The following is a 27,717-nucleotide window of genomic DNA, read 5'->3' on the forward strand; positions in this document are numbered from 1 at the left end:
GCCGTAACCTAAGATGAAAAGATTTGTATACACCTTCCTGATGGCAAGTGAAAATTCGTGGCATACCTGTGGCTGCCTTAAGCCAGGGAGTGAGACATTATCAGGCCATGGGAACGCTGAGTTTCCACATCCTTCACCACTCCTACTTTCTTCCCATCTATGAATAGAAGCAATCTCCATCCAAATGTCTGAAGTATTTCAGATTATCATAATTTGCATGGCAGGCTTGCTGGAGCTAGTCTTACATTTTGGAACTCCCTTTTCCTGCCAGTGTTCGAAAAGTTTCACCTTTGTTGTTGATCCACAAGACTTTTCTTTTCTCCAAAAAAAAGCAAGTAAACGATATGACTGAAGTGGTTACTTTCTTTTACATTGAACCTCACATGGTGAACGATGAATGATAGATTCATTGTTCCTCCTGCGAAGCGATTTTACATGCCAAGTGCCCAATAAACACCCAAAATAAATGATGTGTCGGAAGGAACTGCAGATGCTGGTTTTCACCGAAGATAGAAACAAAGTGCTGGAGTAACTTAGCAGGTCAGGCAGCATCGCTGAGGGGCGGAAAGGAATAGAAACATAGAAAATAGGTGCAGGAGGAGGCCATTTGGCCCTTCGAGCCAGCACCGCTATTCATTGTGATCATGGCAACCCCTGACACCTGTACTAATCTAAAAGAAACTGCACTTGAAATTGGTGGCCTTGCACCCTGCTTGCAATGGGATTTCAAGGAATAGCCGCGAGTCAACTGCTAGCCCACCAGCCGTGAGTGAGTGAGCTGCCAGCACAACATTCAGGATTGAGTGACTGAGCTGCCACCCCAAGAAACAATTTGGCCCACAATGTCCATACTAGCCCTCTGGATACCAGTCTCTTCAGCCCACAATCCCCATACTAGCGCTCCAGAACCCCTCCCCCCCCCCCCTTCCCCCCACCCCACTGGCCACCAATATTGGAATTGTGGAGAGGTGGAATATTGCGTTGGGGGACCAGCCCTCCCAGGTCCCCCATTGCAATATTCCACCTCTCCACCAATATATATATATATATATATATATTTTTTTATATATTTTTTTTTTTTAAATCCCTACATAATGAACAGCACCTACCACACAATGGTGTGGCTGGTAGAGTTGCTGCCTCGTAGCGCCAGGGACCCCCGGGTTTGATCCTGACCTAGGGTGCTGTCTGTGTGGAGTTTACATGTTCTCCCTGTGACCTCCGGGCGACCCGGTTTCCTCCCACATCCCAAAGACGTGCGGGTTTGTAGGTTAGTTGGCCCCTGTGAAATTGACCCTCTTAACGAAGGGCGAGAAAGGGGGATTACATAGAACTGGTGAGAGCAGGTGAACGATGGTCGCCGTGGACTCGGCGTGCCAAAGGACCTGTTTCTATGCTGGGTTTTTTTCTGAATTAATAGAAAATAAACAAAAACTATTTAGCTCGCATGCTCGATCTGTAACCGAGTGGGTTTCCTCCAGGTGCTCCGGTTTCCTCCCACATCCCGAAGACGTGGGGGTTTGTTGGTGAATCAGCTTCTGCAAGTTGCCCCTCGTGTGTTCTAGGGCGTGGATGAGAAAGTGGAGCAACATAGAACTAGTGCGAACGGGTGATCAATGGGCGGTGTGTATATCGACCCGAAACGTCACCTGTTCCTTTTCTCCAGAGATGCTGCCCGACCCACTGAGTAACTCCGGCGTTTTGTATCTATCTTGATCCATGATCAAAAAAAGCATGGTCTCTTCTCCCTCCACACCAATGACTGCACCTCCACTGATTCCTTTATCAAGCTTCTCAAGTTTGCAGACGACACAGCCCTGATTGGACTGATCCAGGATGGGGAAGAATCTGCCTACAGACAGGAAATGTCACAGCTGGCGTCCTGGTGCCATTGCAACAACCTGGAGCTCAATGCTCTTAAGACAGTGGAATTGATTGTAGACTAGGAGAGCTCCTCCTCCCCTCACCCCACTCACCATCAGCAACACCACAATCACATCTGTGGAGTCTTTTAAGTTCCTTGGAACCATCATCTCCAAGGACCTTAAATAGGGGGCTGCCATCGACTCCACAGTCAAAGTGGCCCAACAAAGGATGTACTTCCTACGGCAGCTGATGAAACACAATCTGCCACAGGCAATGATGGTCCAATTCTACACGGCCATCGTAGAGTCTGTCCTCACCTTCTCCATCATGGTCTGGTTTGGCTCGGCCACCCAGCACGACATCCGGAGGCTGCAGCGAATTCGTCAGAGAGCGGTGAATCTCTGGAACTCTCTCCCACAGAGGGTAGTTGAGGCCAGTTCATTGGCTATACTTAAGAGGGAGTTAGATGTGGCCCTTGTGGCTAAGGGGATCAGGGGGTGTGGAGAGAAGGCAGGTACGGGATACTGAGTTGGATGATCAGCCATGATCATATTGAATGGCGAATGGTGCAGGCTCGAAGGGCCGAATGGCCTACTCCTGCACCTAATTTCTATGTTTCTATGTTTCTATGTCCGATCAGCTGAGAAGGTCATTGGCTGCAACCTTCCTCACCATTGATGAACTGTACACTGCAAGGGCCAGGAAGCGAGCGGGCAAGATCATCTTTGACCCCTCTCACCCCGGGCCACAAACTCTTTGAATCACTTCCCACTGGAAGGCGACTCCGGACTGTCAAAGCCGCCACAGCCAGACATAAAAACAGTTTTTATCCACGAGTAGTTGCTCTACTCAACAGCCAAAAACCTGTAGCCTCCTTTTGCTCTGGTATTTTGTTTAATTCACATGTTTAACCGATAATGTTTTATTATTAATGTTTGATGTTTTATGTGTCATTCCTAACTGTCACTGTGTGTCATGTCGTCACTTGCGGGCGGAGCACCGAGGCAAATTCCTTGTATGTGACTACTTGGCCAATAAACTTATTTATTAACGGAACCCGGTGGGCCGAAAGTCCTGTTTCCATGCTTTTTTTTTGCTCATGAATGAAAGAATAAAGCAATTAATTAATAAATGACTTAATTAATTAATTGATTGCTTCATTCAAGAGCAAAAAAAGCATGGAAACAGGCCCTTCGGCCCACCGAGTCCGTACCAGAAAGAGTTGACGTCAGTGGATATATTTAAGGCAGAGATAGATAGATTCTTGATTAGTGCGGGTGTCAGAGGTTAGAAACATAGAAACATAGAAAATAGGTGCAGGAGTAGGCCATTCGGCCCTTCGAGCCTGCACCGCCATTCAATATGATCATGGCTGATCATCCAACTCAGTATAGCCTGTACCTGCCTTCTCTCCATACCCCCTGATCCCTTTAGCCACAAGGGCCACATCTAACTCCCTCTTAAATATAGCCAATGAACTGTGGCCTCAACTACCTTCCATAGCAGAGAATTCCAGAGATTCACCACTCTCTGTGTGAAAAATGTTTTCCTCATCTCGGTCCTAAAAGATTTCCCCCTTATCCTTAAACTGTGACCCCTTGTTCTGGACTTCCCCAACATCGGGAACAATCTTCCTGCCTGTTTCCATGCTTCCCCCCTGATTAAATAAAAAACTAAACCCAACTATCTGTTTGGATAAAAATGCTGGAGAAACTCGGTGGGTGAGGCAGCATCCCAGCATTTCTTTCTACCATCGATTTTTCCAGCACCTGCAGTTCCTTCTTCAACTATCCGCTTGCACGCTCTGCCTCAACCAAACTATCTTAACCATATAACCATATAACCATTACAGCACGGAAACAGGCCATCTCGACCCTTCTAGTCCGTGCCGAACACATATTCTCCCCTAGTCCCATATACCTGCGCTCAGACCATAACCCTCCATTCCTTTCCCATCCATATAACTATCCAATTTATTTTTAAATGATAAAAACGAACCTGCCTCCACCACCTTCACTGGAAGCTCATTGCACACAGCTACCACTCTCTGAGTAAAGAAGATCCCCCTCATGTTACCCCTAAACTTCAGTCCCTTAATTCTCAAGTCATGTCCCCTTGTTTGAATCTTCCCTACTCTCAGTGGGAAAAGCTTTTCCACGTCAACTCTGTCTATCCCTCTCATCATTTTAAAAACCTCTATCAAGTCCCCCCTTAACCTTCTGCGCTCCAAAGAATAAAGCCCTAACTTGTTCAACCTTTCTCTGTAACTAAATTTTAAAGTCTTAAATACCATTGCCGAAACCCGGGATTGAACAAGGGACCTTTAGATCTTCAGTCTAACGCTCTCCCAATTGAGCTATTTCGGCTACATCTTGTGGGAAAAATATCTGTCGAGGCTTGGTAAGAAGAAAGCCGACATTGTTATCCTTATCTCTTGGTAAACACAGGGAATGCTTTCTATCTAGAGGGAAACGTGTGACCCAGTCTTTGGACGCACAGCGAGAGAGGGAATGTGCCAAGCCGGTGTCCTCCCGCACATCAGTCCTGAACGTTGCCAGTACAAGGTCTTCCCCGACATACCACGGATGCACAGAAATGAAAGGGAATACCACAGCAGCAACAGGTGTTTATCGGGGAACATTTTACGCTACAACAGTGTTGCTGGATAAGCGCTTTGGAAAGGGCAGAATGTTTCTCTTTCAGCAGAAATTCCTTCCTTCCGATAAATTCTGACTTTGATAGCCAGCGGATACAAGGGAATTTGGAGGAAAACTGCAGCGGAGGAACTGCACATGCAAGGTTTAAAACCGTAGATAGACACAAAATTTGGAAGGTTGAGAGGGGAAATCTAAAGGGCGTCAAGTTGGGAAAAGGGGAAGTACAACGGGATCTGGGGGGTCCTTGCTCATCAGTCTATGAAAGTAAGCATGCAGGTACAGCAGGCAGTGAGGAAAGCGAATGGCATGTTGGCCTTCATAACAAGAGGAATCGAAAATAGGAGCAAAGAGGTCCTTCTGCAGTTGTACAGAGCCCTAGTGAGACCACACCTGGCGTATTGTGTGCAGTTTTGGGCCCCTAATTTGAGGAAGGACATTATTGCTATTGAGGGAGTGCAGCGTAGGTTTACAAAATAAATTCCCGGGATGGCGGGACTGTCATATGCTGAGAGAATGGAGCAGCTGGGCTTGTACACTCTGGAGTTTAGAAGGATGAGAGGGTTTCTCATTGAAACATATAAGATTGTTAAGGGCTTGGACACACTAGAGGCAGGAAACATGTTCCCGATGTTGGGGGAGTCCAGAACCAGGGGCCACAGTTTAAGCATAAGGAGTAAGCCATTTAGAACGGAGACGAGGAAACTTTTTCTCACAGAGAGTGGTGAGTCTGTGGAATTCTCTGCCTCAGAGGGCGGTGGAGGCAGGTTCTCCGGATGCTTTCAAGAGAGAGCGAGATAGGGCTCTTAAAAATAGCGGAGTCAGGGGATATGGGGAGAAGGCAAAGTTTTACTGATTGCATCCTATAAACCTGATGAACCACTGATAATCAGATCAAAACTGAAACCGATTGCAGGCGAGCCTGGTGAATTGTTACCGACAAGGGTGAGTTGTGTAGATTGCAGACTTTAAATTTGATAACTTCTATGTGCTGTAAATTCATTCTCGATTCAACACTTTAATCTCAAACGGGCGTGGAACAAGAGCTGTAAATTGTAATCAAACACATAAAACAATTTGTTTCCTCCCAGCTCAGCACAGCCAAACTTGTCTCTGCGCTTTAAGATTAAAAAAAGGCAGACTGTACAGGATTATTGACCATAAACTCAGTGCCGCTCAAGCCCACGTGCCCCCTCTACGCCAAGATTGTCCTGTTGCCTGCATCACATGTCCTGTTCACATTGCTGCTCCATCTTGTAACTGTCGAAATCCTCATCTCAGCGCATGTCAGTGGATATATTTAAGGCAGAGATAGATAGATTCTTGATTAGTGCGGGTGTCAGAGGTTAGAAACATAGAAACATAGAAAATAGGTGCAGGAGTAGGCCATTCGGCCCTTCGAGCCTGCACCGCCATTCAATATGATCATGGCTGATCATCCAACTCAGTATAGCCTGTACCTGCCTTCTCTCCATACCCCCTGACCCCTTTAGACACAAGGGCCACATCTAACTCCCTCTTAAATATAACCAATGAACTGTGGCCACAACTACCTTCCGTGGCAGAGAATTCCAGAGATTAACCACTCTGTGTGAAAAATGTTTTCCTCATCTCGTTCCTAAAAGATTTCCCCCTTATCGTTAAACTGTGACCCCTTGTTCTGGACTTCCCCAACATCGGGAACAATCTTCCTGCATCTAGCCTGTCCAACCCCTTAAGAATTTTGTAAGTTTCTATAAGATCCCCCCTCAATCTTCTATGAGGTTATGGAGAGAAGGCAGGAAAATGGGGTTTTGGAGGGAGAGGTAGATCAGCCATGATTGCAAGAGGTAAAACTAAGCACAACCAACAGATGAGATCCCAGAAGGTAGACATAAAATGCTGGAGTAACTAATGTACTGAAGAGTAACTGAATGTCCTAATTTGAGGAAGGACATTCTTGCTATTGAGGGGGTGCAGCGTAGGTTCACAAGGTTAATACCCGGGATGGCGGGACTGGCATATGCTGAGAGAATAGAGCAGCTGGGCTTGTACACTCTGGAGATTAGGAGGGTGAGAGGGTTTCTCATTGAAACATATAAGATTGTTAAGGGCTTGGACACACTAGAGGCAGGAAACATGTTCCCGATGTTGGGGGAGTCCAGAACCAGGGGCCACAGTTTAAGCATAAGGAGTAAGCCATTTAGAACGGAGACGAGGAAACTTTTTCTCACAGAGAGTGGTGAGTCTGTGGAATTCTCTGCCTCAGAGGGCGGTGGAGGCAGGTTCTCTGGATGCTTTCAAGAGAGAGCAAGATAGGGCTCTTAAAAATAGCGGAGTCAGGGGATATGGGGAGAAGGCAAAGTTTTACTGATTGCATCCTATAAACCTGATGAACCACTGATAATCAGATCAAAACTGAATCCGATTGCAGGCGAGCCTGGTGAATTGTTACCGACAAGGGTGAGTTGTGTAGATTGCAGACTTTAAATTTGATAACTTCTATGTGCTGTAAATTCATTCTCGATTCAACACTTTAATCTCAAACAGGCGTGGAACAAGAGCTGTAAATTGTAATCAAACACATAAAACAATTTGTTTCCTCCCAGCTCAGCACAGCCAAACTTGCCTCTGCGCTTTAAGATTAAAAAAAGGCAGACTGTACAGGATTATTGACCATAAACTCAGTGGCGCTCAAGCCCACGTGCCCCCTCTACGCCAAGATTGTCCTGTTGCTTGCATCACATGTCCTGTTCACATTGCTGCTCCATCTTGTAACTGTCGAAATCAGATCAAAACTGAAACCAATTGCAGGCGAGTCAAGGGTGAGTGGTAGATATTTTAAATTTGAGATAGATAGATTCTTGATTTTAGTGGGCGGGAACAAGAGCTGTAAATCAAACAGGTTAGACAGCCAAACTTGTCTCTGCGCTTTAAGATAAAAAAATGTAGGATTATTGACCATAAACTCAGTGCCGCTCAAGCCCACGTGCCCCCTCTACGAGCCTGTTGCACATCACATGTCCACATTGCTGCTCCATCTTGTATGTCGAAATCATCATCTCAGCGCTGTCAGTCAGAGATCGGGTGTCAGAGGTTAGAAACATAGAAACATAGAAAATAGGTGCAGGAGTAGGCCATTCGGCCCTTCCAGCCTGCACCGCCATTCAATATGATCATGGCTGATCATCCAACTCAGTATCCTGTACCTGCCTTCTCTCCATCCCTTTAGCCACAAGGGCCACATCTAACTCCCTCTTAAATATAGCCAATGAACTGGGCCTCAACTACCTTCCGTGGCAGAGAATTCCAGAGATTCACCACTCTCTGTGTGAAAAATGTTTTCCTCATCTCGGTCCTAAAAGATTTCCCCCTTATCCTTAAACTGTGACCCCTTGTTCTGGACTTCCCCAACATCGGGAACAATCTTCCTGCATCTAGCCTGTCCAACCCCTTAAGAATTTTGTAAGTTTCTATAAGATCCCCCCTCAATCTTCTATGAGGTTATGGAGAGAAGGCAGGAAAATGGGGTTTTGGAGGGAGAGGTAGATCAGCCATGATTGCAAGAGGTAAAACTAAGCACAACCAACAGATGAGATCCCAGAAGGTAGACATAAAATGCTGGAGTAACTAATGTACTGAAGAGTAACTGAATGTCCTAATTTGAGGAAGGACATTCTTGCTATTGAGGGGGTGCAGCGTAGGTTCACAAGGTTAATTCCCGGGATGGCGGGACTGTCATAAGATGAAAGAATGGAGCGACTGGACTTGTATTCATTGGAATTTAAAAGGGTGAGAGGAGGATCTCATAGGAACAGATAAAATTATTAAGGGATTGGACACGCTGGTGGCAGGAAACATGTTCCCGTGGTTGGGGGAGTCCAGAACCAGGGGCCACAGGTTAAGAATAAGGAGTAGCCTATTGTGAACTGAGATGTGGAAAAACTTTTTCACCCAGTGAGTTGTGAATTTGTGGAATTCTCTGCCTCAGAGGGCGGTGGAGGCAGGTTCTCTGGATGCTTTCAAAAGAGAGTTAGATAGATCTCTTAGGTCTAACGGAATCCAGGGGTGTGGGGAGAAGTCAAGAACGGGGTACTGATTGTGGATGGTCAGTAATGATCACATTGAACAGCGGTGCTGGCTCGAAGGGCCGAATGGCCTACTCCTACACCTATTGTCCATGTATCTATGTATCTATGTATGAATGGCGGAGTAGACTTGATGAGCCGAATGGCCTAATTGTACTGCTATTCCTTATGATATTTGGTCATTGTAAGCATGACTATTCCAATATTAGGCGGCATGGTGGCATAGTGATAGAGCTACTGCCTTACAGTGCCAGAGACCTGGGGGGCCCAGAGACTCGGGATCAATCCTGACCACAGGTGCTTGTCTGTACGGAGCTTGTACGTTCTCCATGAGACCTGTGTGGGAAGGAGCTGCAGTGCTGGTTTGCACCGAAGATCGACGCAAACTGCTGGAGTAACGGCAGGTCAGGCAGCATCTCTGGAGAAAAGGAAGTGGTGACATTTTGGGGGGTCAAGACCCTTCTTCAGACTGAGAGAGGGTGTTGCAGAACTCTCATCGGAGCGAGGAGGAGATACCTTGAGGCATGCCTTGTGGAGATTTCACAGTGGAGCAGACAAAATGTGTAGGAAGAAGCTGCTTTTGCTGGTTTGCACTGAAGATAGACACAAACTGCTGGAGTAACAGTGGGTCAGGCAGCATCTCTGGAGAAAGGGAACAGGAGACCTTTCTTCAGTCGGGTTTCGACCCAAAATGTCGCCTATTCCTTCTCTCCAGAGATGCTGCCTGACCCGTTGAGTTACTCCAGCATATTGTGTCAGGTACAGAGGGCTTCCTCTTGAGAAAGTTACGATAAACACTCTTGTTCGTAAATTCTCTTGTCCTATTGTTGGAAGTAATGGGGCTGTCCCACTCTACGAGCTAATTCAAGAGTTCTCCCGAGTTTCCTCTGATTCGAACTGGGCGAATTACGGTAATGGCCGCTCGTAGGTACTCGGGGCTCTCGTGGACATTTTTCAACATGTTGCAGAATCTTCACGAGTCTTCACAAGCTTACCGCGTTTCCCGAGTACCTGCCGTTAGCGTTACGAGCCGCTAAGAGACGTCCCCGAGCTCGGACCTACCCGCTACGTACATTCTACGTGCTTATCACGAGTTTGATTTTTTTTTTAACTCGGGAGAGCTCTTGAATTACCTCGTACAGTGGGATAGACCCTTAATGCTCACCAACTCCAACTGCAACCAAGCTTCACCTGATGGTACATTGCAATGTAATTGAATTGGGCCAGACTAAAGGAAGCCAATTGATGCCTTGTGTTTTCGCTGCATCTTTTAAAGGCAGCTCAATTAGTCATACTGCGCTACTCGTTCCATGTGGCTTCGCAATGTTTTCCCTTTCCAAGTCCACATCCAATTCCCTTTTGCAATAGATGAGCAGATGTTTCCTCTAATTAAGTCGTGGGAAGACCAAGACCATTGTCTTCAAGCATCAGAACAAATTCCGATGCATTGAACATTTAGTCCTGCCGCTCCCGTGGTAAACAACTGAGAATGAAAAACATGGATCATAAACTTTTACTGAGCTCGCTGACTTCCAACTAAGCTTGCAATCATACTTCCACTTCTATCCTTAATGGTATTCCATTATACCCAGCTCATATCTTCCATCACTCAATGATCCCGCTGTTTTGTTTTTTGTGTACGTATGTGTGCGTATGTATGTGTATGTCTATATATAGATATATATATAGATATAGATATAGATATAGATATAGATATAGATATAGATATAGAGATCATATATATATATATATATAGATATAGATATATATATATATATATATATATATATATATATATATATATATAGATATATATATATAGATCATATATAGATCATATATATATATAGATCGTATATATAGATCATATATATATATATATATATATATATATATATATATGTGTGTGTATGTGTGTGTGTGTGTGTGTAGTTGTGAGTGTGTATATATATTTTTTTCTCTCTCTTGTTTATTATATTGTTGATAGTGTACTATGTTTACATATTGTGTTGTGCTGCACTAAGTAGGAATTTCATTGTCCTATCTGGGACACACGACAATAAAACACTCTTGACTCTCATGACTCTTTTTCCACGTTGAATCCTCTTCTGGGAAACCTTCAATTTTCAAACCCTCATTCCTCGCCACCGCTTTGACCTCCTCCAGCTCCACAACACTTTAGTTTAGTTTAGTTTAGTTTAGTTTAGTTTAGTTTAGTTTAGTTTAGTTTAGTTTAGAGAAACAGGCCCTTCGGCCCAACGAGTCCGCGCTGACTCCGGGCAGCACGGTGGCGCAGCGGCAGAGTTGCTGCCTTACAGCGACGGAGATCCGGGTTCCATCCCGACTACGGGTGCTGTCTGGACAGAGTTTGTACGTTCTGTAGGATAATTGGTATCTTTGTAAATTGTCCCTAGTGTATGTAGGACAGTGTTAATGTGCGGGGATCGGTAGGCGGTGCAGAGTCAGTAGGCCAAAGGGCCTGTTTCCGCGTTGTATCTCTAAACTAAACTAAACTAAACTGACCAGCGATCCCTGCACTTGTGACCTCTACATCTACAATGGGCAACCTATGTCAGAAAGGTAAGGGTAAAATTAATAAGGGTAACACTCATCTTAGTGAAATGCCGGAAGCACTCACGAGTCAAGATTCATTTTATTGTCCTATGTACAGAAGGGGAACAATGAAATCCTTACTTGCGGTGGCACCACAGGTTTGTAAACATAGTACACAGTAGATAATAAAATAAACTAACTAAAAAAAAGTTCAATAAATAAAAAAACTTAAAATGGTGCAAAAACAAAACTAAAGACCAAATCCCTTGTGCAACCAAGGCAGTTTGTAGTACAAACATAGACACAAAATGCTGGAGTAACTCAGCGGGACAGGCAGCATGGAGAGAAGGAATGGGTGACGTTTCAGGTCGAGACCCTTCTTCAGATCCGAAACGTCACCCATCCAAAAGCATGCACCACCAGATTCAGGAACAGCTCAGTCAGGGGTTATGGGGAGGAGGCAGGAGAATGGGGTTAGGAGGGAGAGATAGACCAGCCATGATTGAATGGCGGAATAGACTCAATGGGCCTAATGGCCTAATTCTACTCCCATCACTTATGAATTTATGAACATGAGCTTTTTCCCCTCATGAATGGTCCTCTCATAAGCTAAAGGTGTAATCTCGATCTCTCAACCTACCTCATTCCGGCCCTTGAACTTTTTTTAATATCTGCACTTTCACAGTAACTGTAACACTATAACATTATAACACTGCTATCTGCATGCTGGTATACAGTTCTTATCATAACATGTGGTACTTTATTTGATTATATTCATGCATTGCACAAATTGAATGGGTGGAATGCATCAAAGTTTTTCACTTTGACTTGGTGCACATGACAATAATAAATCGATACCAATACCATTACTAATACCAGCGATCTAACAGCACAAACAGCAACTGTCTTTGTACCTTGAATACAATCCTCCATATGATGCAAATCTAAATTAAAAAACAGAAAAGTGTGAAAAAAAACTTAGCAAATCAGACAGCAATTGTCAAAAGAGAAACAAGTTGAAGCCTTTAAGAAGGAACTGCAGATGCTGGAAAATCGAAGGTAGACAGAAATGCTGGAGAAAGTCAGCGGGTGTGGCAGCATCTATGTGTGAAGGAAATAGGCAACGTTTTGGGCCGAAACGTTGCCTATTTCCTTCGCTCCATAGATGTTGCTGCACCCGCTGAGTTTCCCCAGCATTTTTGTGTACCAACAATTTGAAGCCCCTTTGTTAGGCTTTAGGTTTTGGAGATAGAGCGTGGCAACAGGCACTTCGGCCCACCGAGTCCGCGCCGACCAGCGATCACCCATCCAACTGCACCATCTCGCATACGAGGGGCTATTTACAATTTTACCGACTGACCTACAAAACCAGCGCCTCTTTGGCATTTGGGAGGGAACCGGAGCTCCCGGAGAAAACCAACGCAGGTCACGGGGAGAACGTACAAACTCCGTACAGACAACATCCATAGTCAGGATCGAACTTAGGTCTTCAACGCTGTAAGGCAGCAACTCTACCGCTGCGCCACTGTGCCTCTCCAGACATCTTCAACCTGATAGTCGCTAGAATTTAGTAGATTGAGGGGGGATCTTATAGAACCTTACAAAATTCTTAAGGGGTTGGACAGGCTAGATGCAAGAAGATTGTTCCCGATGTTGGGGAAGTCCAGAACAAGGGTTCACAGTTTAAGGATAAGGGGGAAATCTTTTAGGACCGAGATGAGAAAAACATTTTTCGCACAGAGAGTGGTGAATCTCTGGAATTCTCTGCCACAGAAAGTAGTTGAGGCCACAGTTCATTGGCTATATTTAAGAGAGAGTTAGATGTGGCCCTTGTGGCTAAAGGGATCAGGGGGTATGGAGAGAAGGCAGGTACAGGATACTGAGTCGGATGATCAGCCATGATGATATTGAATGGCGGTGCAGGCTCGAAGGGCCGAATGGCCTACTCCTGCACCTATTTTCTATGTTTCTATGTATCTATGATATTCTCTGTTTCCCTTTCAACAGATACAGCCAGTCTCTCGGTTATTTTTCATCCCACAAAGCTATTTAATGCCATCATATCTCAATTGAAGTTGCCCTAAATAGCTGTCAACTGTCCGGGAAGAGATTAAGTATTCTACCATTTTAATAAAGGCCTCAAGTTAATACCATAATGGAGCAAAGATCTGAGCCAGTGGGCATGGATAATTGTTTGATGTAGCTCATAACTGTGAGAATGAGAAATCGAAAGCATCTTTACCCTTCATAAGTGAAAAGCCCTTGGAGGCAATTTCTTCTTGAATGAAAACCTTGCTGCCTTAACAGATGGTGTCTCCGTACAATCTAAGAATGGATTTCCAGAGCAGAACATAACTGAATGAAATCGCCCCGTCGTACATCCACCTTGCAGTTCATCGGACAGAGGTCAACAGTGTTATGTAACAAGACGTGATTTGTCTGCAGGTTTGAAGTCACCGTTTGAAGTCCACCTCACGATGGAGGCAGTAAAGAAATAAAGCTGAGTTTTATTTTTGTTTTAATCAAGAACAATTAAAGTAAGAAACAATAGCAATGTTTCAAAAGACTGTCTCAAGTCGGGTGTTGGGTATATGGGGGGAGCTGCCATAGGAGATAGTGGAGGCAGGTATTATCACAACATTTGAAAGACATTTGGACAGGTACATGGATAGGAAAGGTTTAGAGCAGTGGTTCCCAACGTGGGGTGTACGCCCCACAGGGGGGCAATTTGATTTTTAAGGGGGGAAATTGAGCGCGACTGAGGAGGTCTGGGTCCAAATTTTTGATTTTGATTTTTTTGGATTTTCCATCAGGTAAACATATGTAGTTTATGTTTCAGATGTTATTTTGAGTAAATAATTTTTTGGGGGTAAAAAAGGTCTTTATTGTGTAGTTATTACATAATCACCGCGCCATCGCTCTTCATGCACGTCGCACGAAGCGCGCGAGGTCATGGGAGAACCTTATTTATTGAATTGGATTTAGAAATGCGATTCAAAGAGCTTTTGCTAAGTTACCCTTATAATATCTATTTCCTCCGTTTTCTCTCAAGGGCAAGGGGGGGGGGCATCAGGATTTTAGAGGTGATTAGGTGGGGCATGGCCAAAAATAGTTTGGGAACCACTGGTTTAGAGGAATATGGGCCAAGTGTGGGCAGGTCGGTCTAGAGTAGATTGGGCATCTTGGTCAGCGTGGGCAATTTGGGAAGAGGGGTCTGTTTGGAGGCCCATATGACTCGGTTTATTTTAACATATTCTTATCCCGTAGATGGCCATTTGCCCCATGGAGTCTATGCAGATTTTAGAGCAAGACCATCAGTCCTATTGCTCCACCTATATCCATGTAAACTGTTTTCTCTCACATGTCGTAAATTCAGGTTATAAGAACAGAATTAGGCCATTCGGCCCATCAAGTTTACTTCGCCATTCAATCGTGGCTGGTTTATCTATCCCTCTCAATCGCATTCTCCTGCCTTCTCCCCATAACCCCCAGCACCCATTCTAATCAAGAATCTGTCAATCTCCTCTTCCACGATGTATCTCTAAAATAAAACTAAATTAAATATATATTTAATATTCACATCTAAATATATTCATATTTAATTTTCAATATATAAATATTCATATTTAATATTTAATATTTAATGACTGGCACGGTGGCACAGTGGTAGAGTTGTTGCCTTACAGCCCTCGCGGCCCAGAGACCTGGATTCGCTCCTGACTACGGGTGCTGTCTTTACGGAGTTTGTGCGTTCTCCCTGTGACCACGTGAGTTTTCTCTGAGATCTTCGCTTTCCTCCCACACTCCAAAGACGTGCAGGTTTATAGGTTAGTTGGCTTGGTGTAAGCGTAAATTGTCCCTAGCGTGTGTAGGGGTGGCGTTAATTTGCATGGAACGCTGGTCGGCGCGGACTCGGTGGGCCGAAGGGCCTGTATCGACTCTGTATCTCTAAACTAAACTAAATTAATACCGGGCAAAGGAACGATAGGCAAATGACTTCCTTCTGTTGGTTCAGTTAGAATGAGTAACCAGATTTACAGCTTTCTGTTTCCAGGGCCACTGTTTAGCCGACCAACGCCTCTATTTCCTTGGAAGGCTTAGGAAGATCGGCATGTCCCCAACAACTCGCATCAACTTCTGCAGATGTGCCGTAAAAGCCATTTTACAGGAACAGCTCCATCCAAGACGGCAAGAAATTGCAGAGAATTGCGGACACAACCCAGACCATCACATAAACCAACCTCCCTACATTGACTCCATCTACACCTCACGCTGCCTCGGCAAGGCCAGCAGCACAATCAAGGACGAGTCGCACCCCGGCCACTCCCTCTTCTCCCCTCTCCCGTCAAGCCAAAGGTATAGAAATGTGAAAACGCACACCTCCAGATTCAGGGACAGTTTCTTTCCAGTTGGTATCAAGCAATTGAACCATCCTCCACAACCAGAGAGCAGTCCTGGACTACTACCTACCTCAGCGGAGATCCTCAGACTATCTTTGATTGGACTATTTATCTTGCACTAAATGTTATTCACATTATTCCCTTTATCATGTGTCTGTACACTGCGGATGGCTCGATTGTAATCATGTATTGCCTTTCTGCTGACTGGTTAGCACGCAACAAAAGCTTTTCACTGCATCTCGATACACGTGACAATAAATTAAACTAAACTAAACTGGTACTGAAGCCTCCTCCCTCAATGACACTGAATCAGGAGAACTCTGTTCAGCCCTTGAAACCTGCAGCACAGGCCAATTCTAATCACTGACCTGTCCAGCATATAGTCAAAAGGGGCAAAGAAAATCTCGGGTATAATTTTACTTAGTACCCCACCAATTGTAATTCCAAGCCATATGTTCAAGATTTTTGTCCAGTGTGAAAATCAAAGCAAAGGTAACAGCTGGGTTGTTGCCATGGTAATTGGTGACTCAGGTAGGCAAAGGTTTAACTGGGCCTTATCTGTCGTTATGGTGAACAGCTGCCTTTGGTTAAGGATTTTGATCATGATTCGTAATACTCTTGATTTTACCCATTTAAAGTAAGCTCATAAAGAAATGATCATTTGATCCTGTTGGTCTACACACCAAAAGTATGTAAATTTGGACATTCCGATGATGTCTGTGTATTCGGTACTTTGTGTAGCTAACTACACATGATCTGTGCCAATGTAAAGGGCCCTCCCCACTCTACGAGGTCATTCAAGAGTTTTCCCCTGATTCGAACTCGGAGAATGTCCGTAGCGGGTCCGTGAGAGTTCGTGGATGTCAAGTAGAAACATAGAAACATAGAAACATAGAAATTAGGTGCAGGAGTAGAGGCCATTCGGCCCTTCGAGCCTGCACCGCCATTCGATATGATCATGGCTGATCATCCAACTCAGTATCCCGTACCTGCCTTCTCTCCATACCCCCTGATCCCCTTAGCCACAAGGGCCACATCTAACTCCCTCTTAAATATAGCCAATGAGCTGGCCTCGTAGCGGCTCGTACGAGTAACGGTAGGTAATTGGGAAATCCGGTAAACTCGTGACGTTTTTTCAACATTGTGAAAAATGTCCACGACTAAAATAAAACTTGTGATGAAAAATATTGTTGCTTTTTACTCGTACGAGCCGCTACGAGAAATACACGAACTCCTACGGACCCGCTACAGACATTCTACGAGTTCGAAACAGGTGAAAATATAAAAACATAGAAAATAGGTGCAGGAGTAGGCCATTCGGCCCTTCGAGCCTGCACCGCCATTCGATATGATCATGGCTGATCATCCAACTCAGTATCCTGTACCTGCCTTCTCTCCATACCCCCTGTTCCCTTTAGCCACAAGGGCCACATCTAACTCCCTCTTAAATATAGCCAATGAACTGTGGTCTCAACTACCTTCTGTGGAAGAGAATTCCACAGATTCACCACTGTGTAAAAAATGTTTTCCTCATCTCGGTCCTAAAAGATTTCCCCCTTATCCTTAAACTGTGACCTCTAGTTCTGGACTTCCCCAACATCGGGAATAATCTTCCTGCATCTAGCTCGTCCAACCGCTTAAGAATTTTGTACGTTTCTATAAGATCTATAAAATCTCGGGAGAACTCTTGAATTACCTCGTACAGTGGGTCAGGCCCATAAGTCAGTAAATAACATTCATAAGACATTGGTGCTGAATTATGCCATTTGGGCCTTCGAGTCATTCGATTCGATTATGGCTGATCTATTTTTCCCTCTCAACCTTATTCTCCTGCCTTCAACCTGCCATCTTTGGCGCAGCGCCAGATACACAATAGACAATAGGTGCAGGAGTAGGCCATTCGGCCCTTCATGCCAGCAGCGCCATTCAATGTGATCATGGCTGCCCCGGGTTCAATCCTGACTACGGGTGCTTGATTCATGGAGTTTGTAAGTTCTATGTTCTGGGACCATGCGGGTTTTCATTAGGTGCTCCGGTTCCGTTCCACACTCCAAAGACGTACAGGTTTGTAGGTTAATTGACTTTGTATAATTGTAAATTGTCCCCAGTGTGTAGGATAGTGATAGTGTGCGGGGATCACTAGTCGGGGCAGACTCGTTGGGCCGAAGAGCGTGTTTCCGCGTTGTATCTCTAGCCCTTTCAAAATTAAGAAGAAAATTATTGTTCAGAAACAGAATGGTCAATAACATGGCATAGTGGACAATGAAATAGGTTGAAGAAGGGTTGAGATCGGTCTGAGGAAGGGTCTCGACATCAAAACGTCACCCATTCCTTCTCTCCAGAGATGCTGCCTGTCCCGCTGAGTTACTCCAGCATTTTGTGAGAGATTCCGACATATATTTCCTGCTCGTCTAATGGGTAAACCCATACTTTTTCAACAAATCAACATGATTTTATCTTGATAAGAGGCTTGCTATGACCCATCAGATATGACCAGGACCAGGTATGGTCCAGAACCAGGGGCCACAGTTTAAGAATAAGGAGTAAGCCATTTAGAACGGAGACGAGGAAACACATTTTCTCACAGAGAGTTGTGAGTCTGTGGAATTCTCTGCCTCAGAGGGCGGTGGAGGCAGGTTCTCTGGATGCTTTCAAGTGAGAGCTAGATAAAAATAGCGGAGTCAGAGGATATGGGGAGAAGGCAGGAACGGGGTACTGATTGGGGATGATCAGCCATTGAATGGCGGTGCTGGCTTGAAGGGCCGAATGGCCTACTCCTGCAGCCTATTGTCTATTGTCTATTGTCTATTGAGCCAGCTGTTATCAGGCAACTGAAGCATCCTACCACAACCAGAGGCGAGTGCTGAACTACTATCTACCTCTATGGTGACCATCGGACTATCTTTGATCGGACTGTGCTGGCACTAAACGTTATTTCCTTATCATGTATCTACATACTGTAAATGGCTCGATTGTCTTTTCGGCGACTGGTCAGCACGCAACAAAGGCTTTTCACTGTACCTCGGTACACGTGACAATAAACTGGACTGAGACTGAAACTGAAGTGAAACTGAACACAGCGCAACACGGAACCTCAACTATGAATGTCTGCGGACTGTCTTTGCACTGACCTCGGGCTTTTCTGCGATGAGCGAGGATAGTTGCAGAATGAGAGTGCAACCAAAGAGATGTAAAACAGCAATGGAGCATGCCCAGAAGGTCACACTGTCCCAATGAAGTAAAAGGAAACTGACCTAATATCAAAGGGAGATAACTCACACAGCAGAATGGTCAGTTCTGATACTGACAAAATGGGCAACTCGGCAGATGTCAAATGTGATCATGAGCCCCTGAAGCTGCACGTCGAGTCCGCGCAGGCCAGCGATCACCCCGTACACCAGCTCAGTCTAGCACCCCAGGGACAATTTTACAGAGGCCAATTAACCTGCAAACCTGCAAGTCTTTGGAATGTGGGAGGAAACCGGAGCTTCCCGGAGAAAACCCACGCGGTCACGGGGAGAACGTACAAGCTCCGTTGTTAGAATCGAACCCTGATTTCCAGCACCGTGAGGCCGCAACTCTTTCGCTACGCCACCGTGCTGCCTAGATGTTGATTAAAATTTAATTCTCTGACCTATGTATCAGTCCTAGATTCCTCCGCGGGATAAGTGGCAAGGCAAAGATGCAAGATGAACATAACTTTATGACAATGTTTTCTATAAATATTGGTTGATTAATGTGCGAGAATCCCCCCCAAAGGTTCAGTCACTTAATCCATTGTATGCCGGATTTCGCCACTGTCATGGTACATCAGTCATGGCTCGAAGGGCCGAATGGCCTACTCCCGCACCTATTGTCCATTCACTATTGTCCATCTGATTTGGCCATGGTCTAGAGGTAGGAAGAGGCCAGAACAAACCAGGGCCGGCAAAAGATGACCAAGGACAGGTGCAGCCCATAATAGCCCATTGTTTCCGCTGCTGGAGAAGTCATAGACTACGTGGGGTGGCACGGTGGCACAGCAGTAGAGTTCATGCCTTACAGCAACAGAAACCCAGGTTCAATCCTGTCTATGGATGCTGAAAGGAAAAAAGTTTGTACATTCTCCCTGTGACATTGTGGGTTTTCTCCGGGTGCTCTGGTCTCTTCCCACATGTTTGCAGGTTAATTGTCTTTGGTCATCAGGTCATAAGGAATAGGAGTAGAATCAGGCCATTCGGCCCATCAAGTCCACTCTGCCATTCAATCATGGCTGGTCTATCTCTCCCTCCTAACCCCATTCCACTGCCTTCTTTCATAACCCCTGATGCCCGTACTAATCAAGAATCCATCTACCTGGTAAAGATTGTCCCTACTGTGTGGGATGGAACTAGTGTACGGAAATCGGGCTTAGTTGGCCAAAGGGTCTGTTTCCTGGCTGCACCTCTAAACATTCTCCTACAGATGCAAAACAGGCTCCACATGGCTATCGCCACAGTGCCGTGGGGTGAAACCTACAAACGCATGTCGCTCTGCAAAGTTCCTTGACCTGGCAAGAAACTTGCTGTGTCACCAGGCTCTGTTTACTTAAACCTCAAACAGCGCTCCCGAGCTGGCAGTGAAGCAGTGGGCGCAAGGATGAATGGCACCCTGGTGCTGCCTGCCCTTCAACGAGCCAAGCCCAACAAAATCCCAAAGTCCATTTGTTTATCTCAAAGATGTGAGGACTCAGAGACATTTGTTTTGTGGATGGAATTAAAGCAGCTTCTTCACCATGGAAAATAATTCTCTGGAGGTTGCACTATGATTCTTTGTAGCACAGGGATAGAAACATAGAAACATAGAAAATAGGTGCAGGAGTAGGCCATTCGGCCCTTCGAGCCTGCACCGCCATTCAATATGATCATGGCAGATCATCCAACTCAGTATAGCCTGTACCTGCCTTCTCTCCATACCCCCTGACCCCTTTAGCCACAAGGGCCACATCTAACTCCCTCTTAAATATAGCCAATGAACTGTGGCCACAACTACTTTCTGTGGCAGAGAGTTCCAGAGATTCACCACTCTCTGTGTGAAAAATGTTTTCCTCATCTTGGTCCTAAAAGATTTCCCCCTTATCCTTAAACTGTGAGCCCCTTGTTCTGGACTTCCCCAACATCGGGAACAATCTTCCTGCATCTAGCCTGTCCAACACCTTAAGAATTTTGTAAGTTTCTATAAGATCCCCCCTCAATCTTCTATAAGGTTATGGAGAGAAGGCAGGAAAATTAGGTTTTGGAGGGAGAGGTAGATCAGCCATGATTGCAAGAGGTAAAACTAAGCACAACCAACAGATGAGATCCCAGAAGGTAGACATAAAATGCTGGAGTAACTAATGTACTGAAGAGTAACTGAATGTCCTAATTTGAGGAAGGACTTTCCCCCTTATCTTTAAACTGTGACTCCTTGTCCTGGACTTCCCCAACATCAGGAACAATCTTCCTGCATCTAACCTGTCCAATCCCTTAAGAATTTTGTAATTATGATGCATTATGCCGCAATGAATCTTCATCATGGACTCGGTGGGCCGAGGTATCTCTAAACTAACCTAAACTAAAAAAAATGAAGCTGAGATAGGTTTAGTCGATAGCTGAGTCACATGTTACTGGTCAGCAGATATTTCTGCTAGTTTAGTTTAGTTTAGAGATACCGCTTGAAGACTGGTCCTGCGGCCCGCCGACCAACAATCACTCTGTACACTAGTTCTATCCCACACACTAGGGTCTATTTCAACATAGAAACATAGAAATTAGTTGCAGGAGTAGGCCATTTGGCCCTTCGAGCCTGCACCGCCATTCAATATGATCATGGCTGATCATCCAACTCAGTATCCCGTACCTGCCTTCTCTCCATACCCTCTGATCCCCTTGGCCACAAGGGCCACATCTAACTCCCTCTTAAATATAGCCAATGAACTGGCCTCAACTACCCTCTGTGGCAGAGAGTTCCAGAGATTCACCACTCTCTGTGTGAAAAAAGTTCTCCTCATCTCGGTTTTAAAGGATTTCCCCCTTTATCCTTAAGCTGCGACCCCTTGTCCTGGACTTCCCCAGTATCGGGAACAATCTTCCCGCATCTAGCCTGTCCTACCCCTTAAGAATTTTGTACGTTTCTATAAGATCCCCTCTCAATCTCTTAAATTTTAGCGAGTACAAGCCGAGTCTATCCAGTCTTTCTTTATATGAAAGTCTTGACATCCCACGAATCAGTCTGGCGAACCTTCTCTGCACTCCCTCTATGGCAATAATGTCCTTCCACAGATTTGGAGACCAAAACTGTACGCAATACTCCAGGTGTGGTCTCACCAAGAGATTATTATGCGTTAATTTACGCATGCCAATTAACCTACAAACCTGCACGTCTTTGGAATGTGGGAGGAAAACCTGGAGCACCCGGAGAAAACCCACGCGGTCACGGGGAGAACGTACAAACTCCAGGCAGACAGCACACCCGTAGTCAGGATCGAACCCGGGGCTCTGGCGCTGTGAGGCAGCAGCTCTACCGCTGCGCCACCGTGCCGGACGTATAACTGCCTGTGCAGGGGATTTCGAGTTCCAGGAGCAAGTCAGTAGAAAGCTGATGAACCCTTGCCCACAACTGCAGACTGCAAATGAGGAAGAAAAAAAACCTCAAATTCTAAAGTATGTTCCTTTTAATGGATAGGAAAGGTTTAGAGGGATCTGGGCCAAACATGGGGCTGGCTGGAAATGGATTATGTGCATGCAGATGAGAGTAGGTCTTGGCATCTTGAAGGGCCGAATGGCCTACTCCTGCACCTATTGTCTATTGTATATCATGTTCGGCACAGACATTGTGGGCCGAAGGGCCTTTCCCTATTCTCTGTAGTTTTCTGTAGAACATAGACACAAAGTGCTGGAGTAACTCAGCGGGTCAGGCAGAATCTCTGGAGTAAAAGGATGGGTGACGTTTTGGGTTGGAACCCTTCTTCAGGCTTTCTATGGCCCATTAACAAAATAATCAGATGTTACAGTTGGAGAATTCAACGGGGTTTAAATCAAGTCGGAAATCCAGGAAAAATAAGTTAGAACTGCTTCGTGAAGCATTCGGGCGAAGTGCTATGGAGGTGGATTATTCAACCAAAGTGCAAATATCCACAGCAAATAAAAGTTGCAATAATATTTGGGTCTGCCGCCCTGTTGCCGGGCAAACGACGCATCGAAACGCAAGCAGAAAAAATTCATGCCTATTGTAAAACATTTCTGGGAAGGAGATGAAAGGCTTTGCGGGCCCTGTGATCGGTGGTAAACGGCGCACTTTGAACCGAGTTATCAGGTCTACAGTTCAAATCAATAATGTTGACAGCAGGGTGATTAAGTAGTGCAGGTACATCAGAGCCACCGAGACCCGTGAGTCAATATATACCTCGAATCTGCTGAGTAAGCTCAAGAGACACAGAAGTTGGACCACTTAGACAGTGGACCCGTCACCTGGGTCCAACAGCAAGCCGTGACGTATGTAGCAGTCGCTCCACCTGGGTATTTGTTGGTCTCCTGTTTTAGCAAAAAAAAAGAGGTGTTTTGAAAGCCGGCAAGCGGGCATTTGACTTCTTTGTTTTTTTTTTAAACTCTCAGCATGGATCACACCGTCAGTGGCTATGTTTGCCATTGGGTTTGTGTAGCTCATCTGGACAAGAAGTGGGAAGTAGCAATTGAACTTTTCTTTAGTTTAAGGCTGACACAAAAATGCTGGAGCAATGCCCCGTCCCACTTAGGAAACCCGAACGGAAACCTCTGCGGACTTTATACTCCCGCCCAAGGTTTCCGAGCGGTTCCCGGAGGTTTTTGTCAGTCTCCCTACCTGCTTCCACTACCTGCAACCTCCGGCAACCACCTGCAACCTCCGGGAACTGCACGGAAACCTTGGGTGGGGCGCAAAGTCTCCAGAGGTTTCCGTTCAGGTTTCCTAAGTGGGACACGGGGCATTATTACTCAGCGGCTCAGGCGGCATCTCTGGAGAGAAGGAGTAGGTGACGTTTCGCTTCGAGACCCTTCTTCAGACTGAGAGTCAGGGGGTGAGGGAGAGCTTAGTGTGGTTCGTTCAGTTTTTTGTCCCGCGTGCCGAATTACGGCGGAAATCTTTTGTCACATGCTAACCAGTCTGAAGGAAGACTATACATGATTACAATTGAGCTGGCCCCAGTGTACACACACACACACACATGATCAAGGAAATAATGTTTAGTGCAAGTCAAAGCCCAGATTGAAGACAGTCGGAGAGTTTCTAATGAGGTAGTTAGTAGTTCAGGACCCCTCTCTAGTTGTTGATAAGATCATAAGGTCATAGAAATATAGAAACATAGAAATTAGGTGCAGGAGTAGGCCATTCGGCCCTTCGAGCCTGCACCGCCATTCAATATGATCATGGCTGATCATCCAACTCAGTATCCCGTACCTGCCTTCTCTCCATACCCCCTGATCCCCTTAGCCACAAGGGCCACATCTAACTCCCTCTTAAATATAGCCAATGAACTGGCCTCAACTACCCTCTGTGGCAGAGAGTTCCAGAGATTCACCACTCTCTGTGTGAAAAAAGTTCTTCTCATCTCGGTTTTAAAGGATTTCCCCTTTATCCTTAAGCTGTGACCCCTTGTCCTGGACTTCCCTTAGGTCATAGGTCATAGTTCATTTAGGTCATAGGTCATACATAAGTGATAGGAGTAGAATTAGGCCATTCGGCCCATCAAGTCTACTCCGCCATCCAATCATGGCTGATTTACGTCTCCCTCCTAACTCCATTCTCCTGCCTTCTTCCCGTAACCACTGACTCCCGTACTAATCTATCTATCTCTGCCTTAAAAAATATCCCCTGACTTGGCCTCCCCGGCCTTCTGCGGCAGAGAATTCCACAGATTCACCACCCTCTGACTAAAGAAATGTCTTTGCATCTCCTTCCTAAAAGAACATGGAGTTTTCACTGGAGTTTAGAAGGATGAGTGGGTATCTCATAGAAACATATAAAATTATAAAAGGACGGGACAAGCTAGATGCAGGAAAAATGTTCCCAATATTGGGCGAGTCCAGAACCAGGGGCCACAGTCATAGAAAAAAGGGGAAGTCATTTAAGACTGAGGAGAGAAAAAAACTTTTCACCCAGAGAGTTGTGAGGGCAGGCACGGGTTATTGATAGGGGATGATCAGCCATGATCACACTGAATGGCGGTGCTGGCTCGAAGGGCCGAAGGGCCGAAGGGCCGAATGGCCTCCTCCTGCACCTATTTTCCATGTTTCTATGTTTCTAACATCCTTTAATTCTGAAGATGGCTGATAACTGCTGCTGGGAAGAAACTGTCCCTGAATCTGGAGGTGTGCTTTTTCACACTTCTATACCTTTTGCCTGATGGGAGAGGGGAGAAGAGGGTGCAACTCGTCCTTGTTTATGCGGGTGGCCTTGCCAGTTTGTCAGTGAATCAGGGGAGGGAATTGATGGGAATTTGGGGAGAATAAAGTGAGATTGGTGCAAAGTGTAAGTGACTGCTGGATGGGTCAATGGGCTGAAGGGCCTGTTTGTATCTACATAGAAACATAGAAAGTAGGTGTAGGAGTAGGTCATTCAGCCCTTCGAGCCAGCTGATCATGGCTGATCATCCAGAATCAACACCCTGTTCCTGCTTTCTCCTCATATCACTTGGTTCCGTTAGCCCTAAGAGATAAATCTAACTCTCTCTTGAAAACATCCAGTGAATTGGCCTCCACTGCCTTCTGCAGTAGAGAATTTCACAGATTCCAAATCTCTGGCTGAAAACGTTTTTTCCTCATCTCAGTCCTAAACGGCCTACCCCTTATTCTTAAAGTATGACCCCTGGTTCTGGACTCCCCCAACATTTTTCCTGCATCTAGCCTGTCCCATCCCTTAAGAATGTTATACGTTTCTATAAAATATCCTTTCATCCTTCTAAATTCCAGTGACCATAACCCCAGTCCAGCCATTCTTTCCTCATTTGTCAGTCCCGCCATCACGGGAATTAACCTGGTGAACCTACGCTGCACTGCCTCAATAGCAAGAATGTCCTTCCCCAAACTAGGAGGCCAAAACTCCACATTAAGTGATTTTATGATTCTGTGAATTTATGACTCTGGGAAGCCCACAAAGTTATTGCATGTTTAATCTTGCTTGAAAACCCACGATGAAGGGCGGAATCACAGAACGAGATCAATGCAAGATTGCCAAGAGTGAAAAAAACAAGGTAGCAAAGGTTACTTGATGTCAACCATGTGTTTATATATGTATATCATTCATTCATTGTTCTTTATCTCCCAACATCGCTGTCGATATCTCTTGTTTCCCTTATCCCTGACCAACCTGAAACGTCACCCATTCCTTCTCTCCAGAGATGCTGCCTGTCCCGCTGAGTTACTCCAGCATTTTGTGTCTATCTTCAGTCCAAACCAGCATCTGCAGTTGCTTCTTACTCATGAGTTTCAAAGACATTGGGATGTTGACGGAAGTAAAATGAATGGTATCGTTTCGGATCAGGGACGAGAAGATAGGGATGAGAAAAGTCCCGACTCAAAACGCCACCCCATTCTTTGTCTCCAGAGATGTTGCCGGACCCGCTGAGTTACTCCCACACCTTGTGTCTCTCGTAGAAATAAAGCAGCTGCTTTCTACACATTTGGTACATTATGGCGGTCGAATAAGCAACGCATGCGTGGTGAATCAAAGAGATCTTTATTAGACAATAAACAATAGACAATAGACAATAGGTGCAGGAGTAGGCCATTAGGCCCTTCGAGTCAATGTGATCATGGCTGATCATCCCCAATCAGTACCCCGTTCCTGCCTTCACCCCATATCCCCTGACTCCGCTATTTTTAAGAGCCCTATCTAGCTCTCTCTTGAAAGCATCCAGAGAATCTGCCTGCACCGCCCTCTGAGGCAGAGAATTCCACAGACTCACCACTCCCTGTGAGAAAACGTGTTTCCTCGTCTCTGTTCTAAATGGCTTACTCCTTATTCATAAAATGCGGCCCCTGGTTCTGGACTCCCCCAACATCGGGAACATGTTTCCTGCCTCTAGGAATCAGGCAGGCAGGAGTATTGTTGAAGTAAATAGGGCAATGCACATGCGAATGGGGGAAGGCTCACCTGGAGCTCAATACTTACACTAGGGCACACCCGTAAACCCCGTTATAACTCCTTTCCGCCATTTCCCAGTCATGTGACCCTACCGAGGGTCTGCCGAGGGTTCGCATAGTAAGTGACCTAACCACTGGGTGGTGCCAGAATATTATGGTTCATTTTAGAAACATAGAAACATAGAAATTAGGTGCAGGAGTAGGCCATTCGGCCCTTCGAGCCTGCACCGCCATTCAATATGATCATGGCTGATCATCCAACTCAGTATCCTGTACCTGCCTTCTCTCCATACCCCCTGATCCCCTTAGCCACAAGGGCCACATCTAACTCCCTCTTAAATATAGCCAATGAACTGGCCTCAACTACCCTCTGTGGCAGAGAGTTCCAGAGATTCACCACTCTCTGTGTGAAAAAAGTTCTTCTCATCTCAGTTTTAAAGGATTTCCCCCCTTATCCTTAAGCTGTGACCCCTTGTCCTGGACTTTTTTGGATTAGCAATGACTAATGGTGGGATGCCACAATAATGAATGTTTCATAGAACAGTGGGCATTGTCTTAAGGAGGGTTCTGATCCATGTTCACCAGTCTGGTGAAGGTTCACCACACTGATTCCTGGGTTGTCAAGACTTTCATATGAAGAAAGACTGGATAGACTCGACTAGAATTTAGAAGATTGAGGGGGGATCTTATAGTAACGAACAAAATTCTTAAGGGGTTGGACAGGCTACATGCAGGAAGATTGTTCCAGATGTTGGGGAAGTCCAGAACAAGGGAGGTCACAGTTTAAGGATGAGGGGGAAATCTTTTAAGACCGAGATGAGAAAAACATTTTTCACACAAAGAGTGGTGAATCTGTGGAATTCTCTGTCATAGAATGTAGTTGAGGCCAGTTCATTGGCTATATTTAAGAGGGACTTAGATGTGGCCCTTGTGGCTAAAGGGATCGGGGGTATGGAGAGAAGGCAGGGACGGGATACTGAGTTGGATGATCAGCCATGATCATATTGAATGGCGGTGCAGGGCCGAATGGCCTACTCCTGCACCTATTATTTGTATGGTTCTA

The 27,717-nt window shown here is 45.5% G+C and overlaps 1 non-coding gene across 1 annotated transcript; it reads right to left on the minus strand.

The window, feature by feature from the left end:
* Positions 1-4,159: 4,159 nt before the first annotated feature.
* On the minus strand, positions 4,160-4,232 carry trnaf-gaa (transfer RNA phenylalanine (anticodon GAA)). The gene has a single exon. It is a non-coding gene; the product is annotated as a tRNA-Phe (tRNA).
* Between the last annotated feature and the right edge of the window lie 23,485 nt (positions 4,233-27,717).

The sequence above is a fragment of the Leucoraja erinacea genome, chromosome 18, assembly GCF_028641065.1.
Source record: "Leucoraja erinacea ecotype New England chromosome 18, Leri_hhj_1, whole genome shotgun sequence".
Taxonomy (NCBI): Eukaryota; Metazoa; Chordata; class Chondrichthyes; order Rajiformes; family Rajidae; genus Leucoraja; species Leucoraja erinaceus.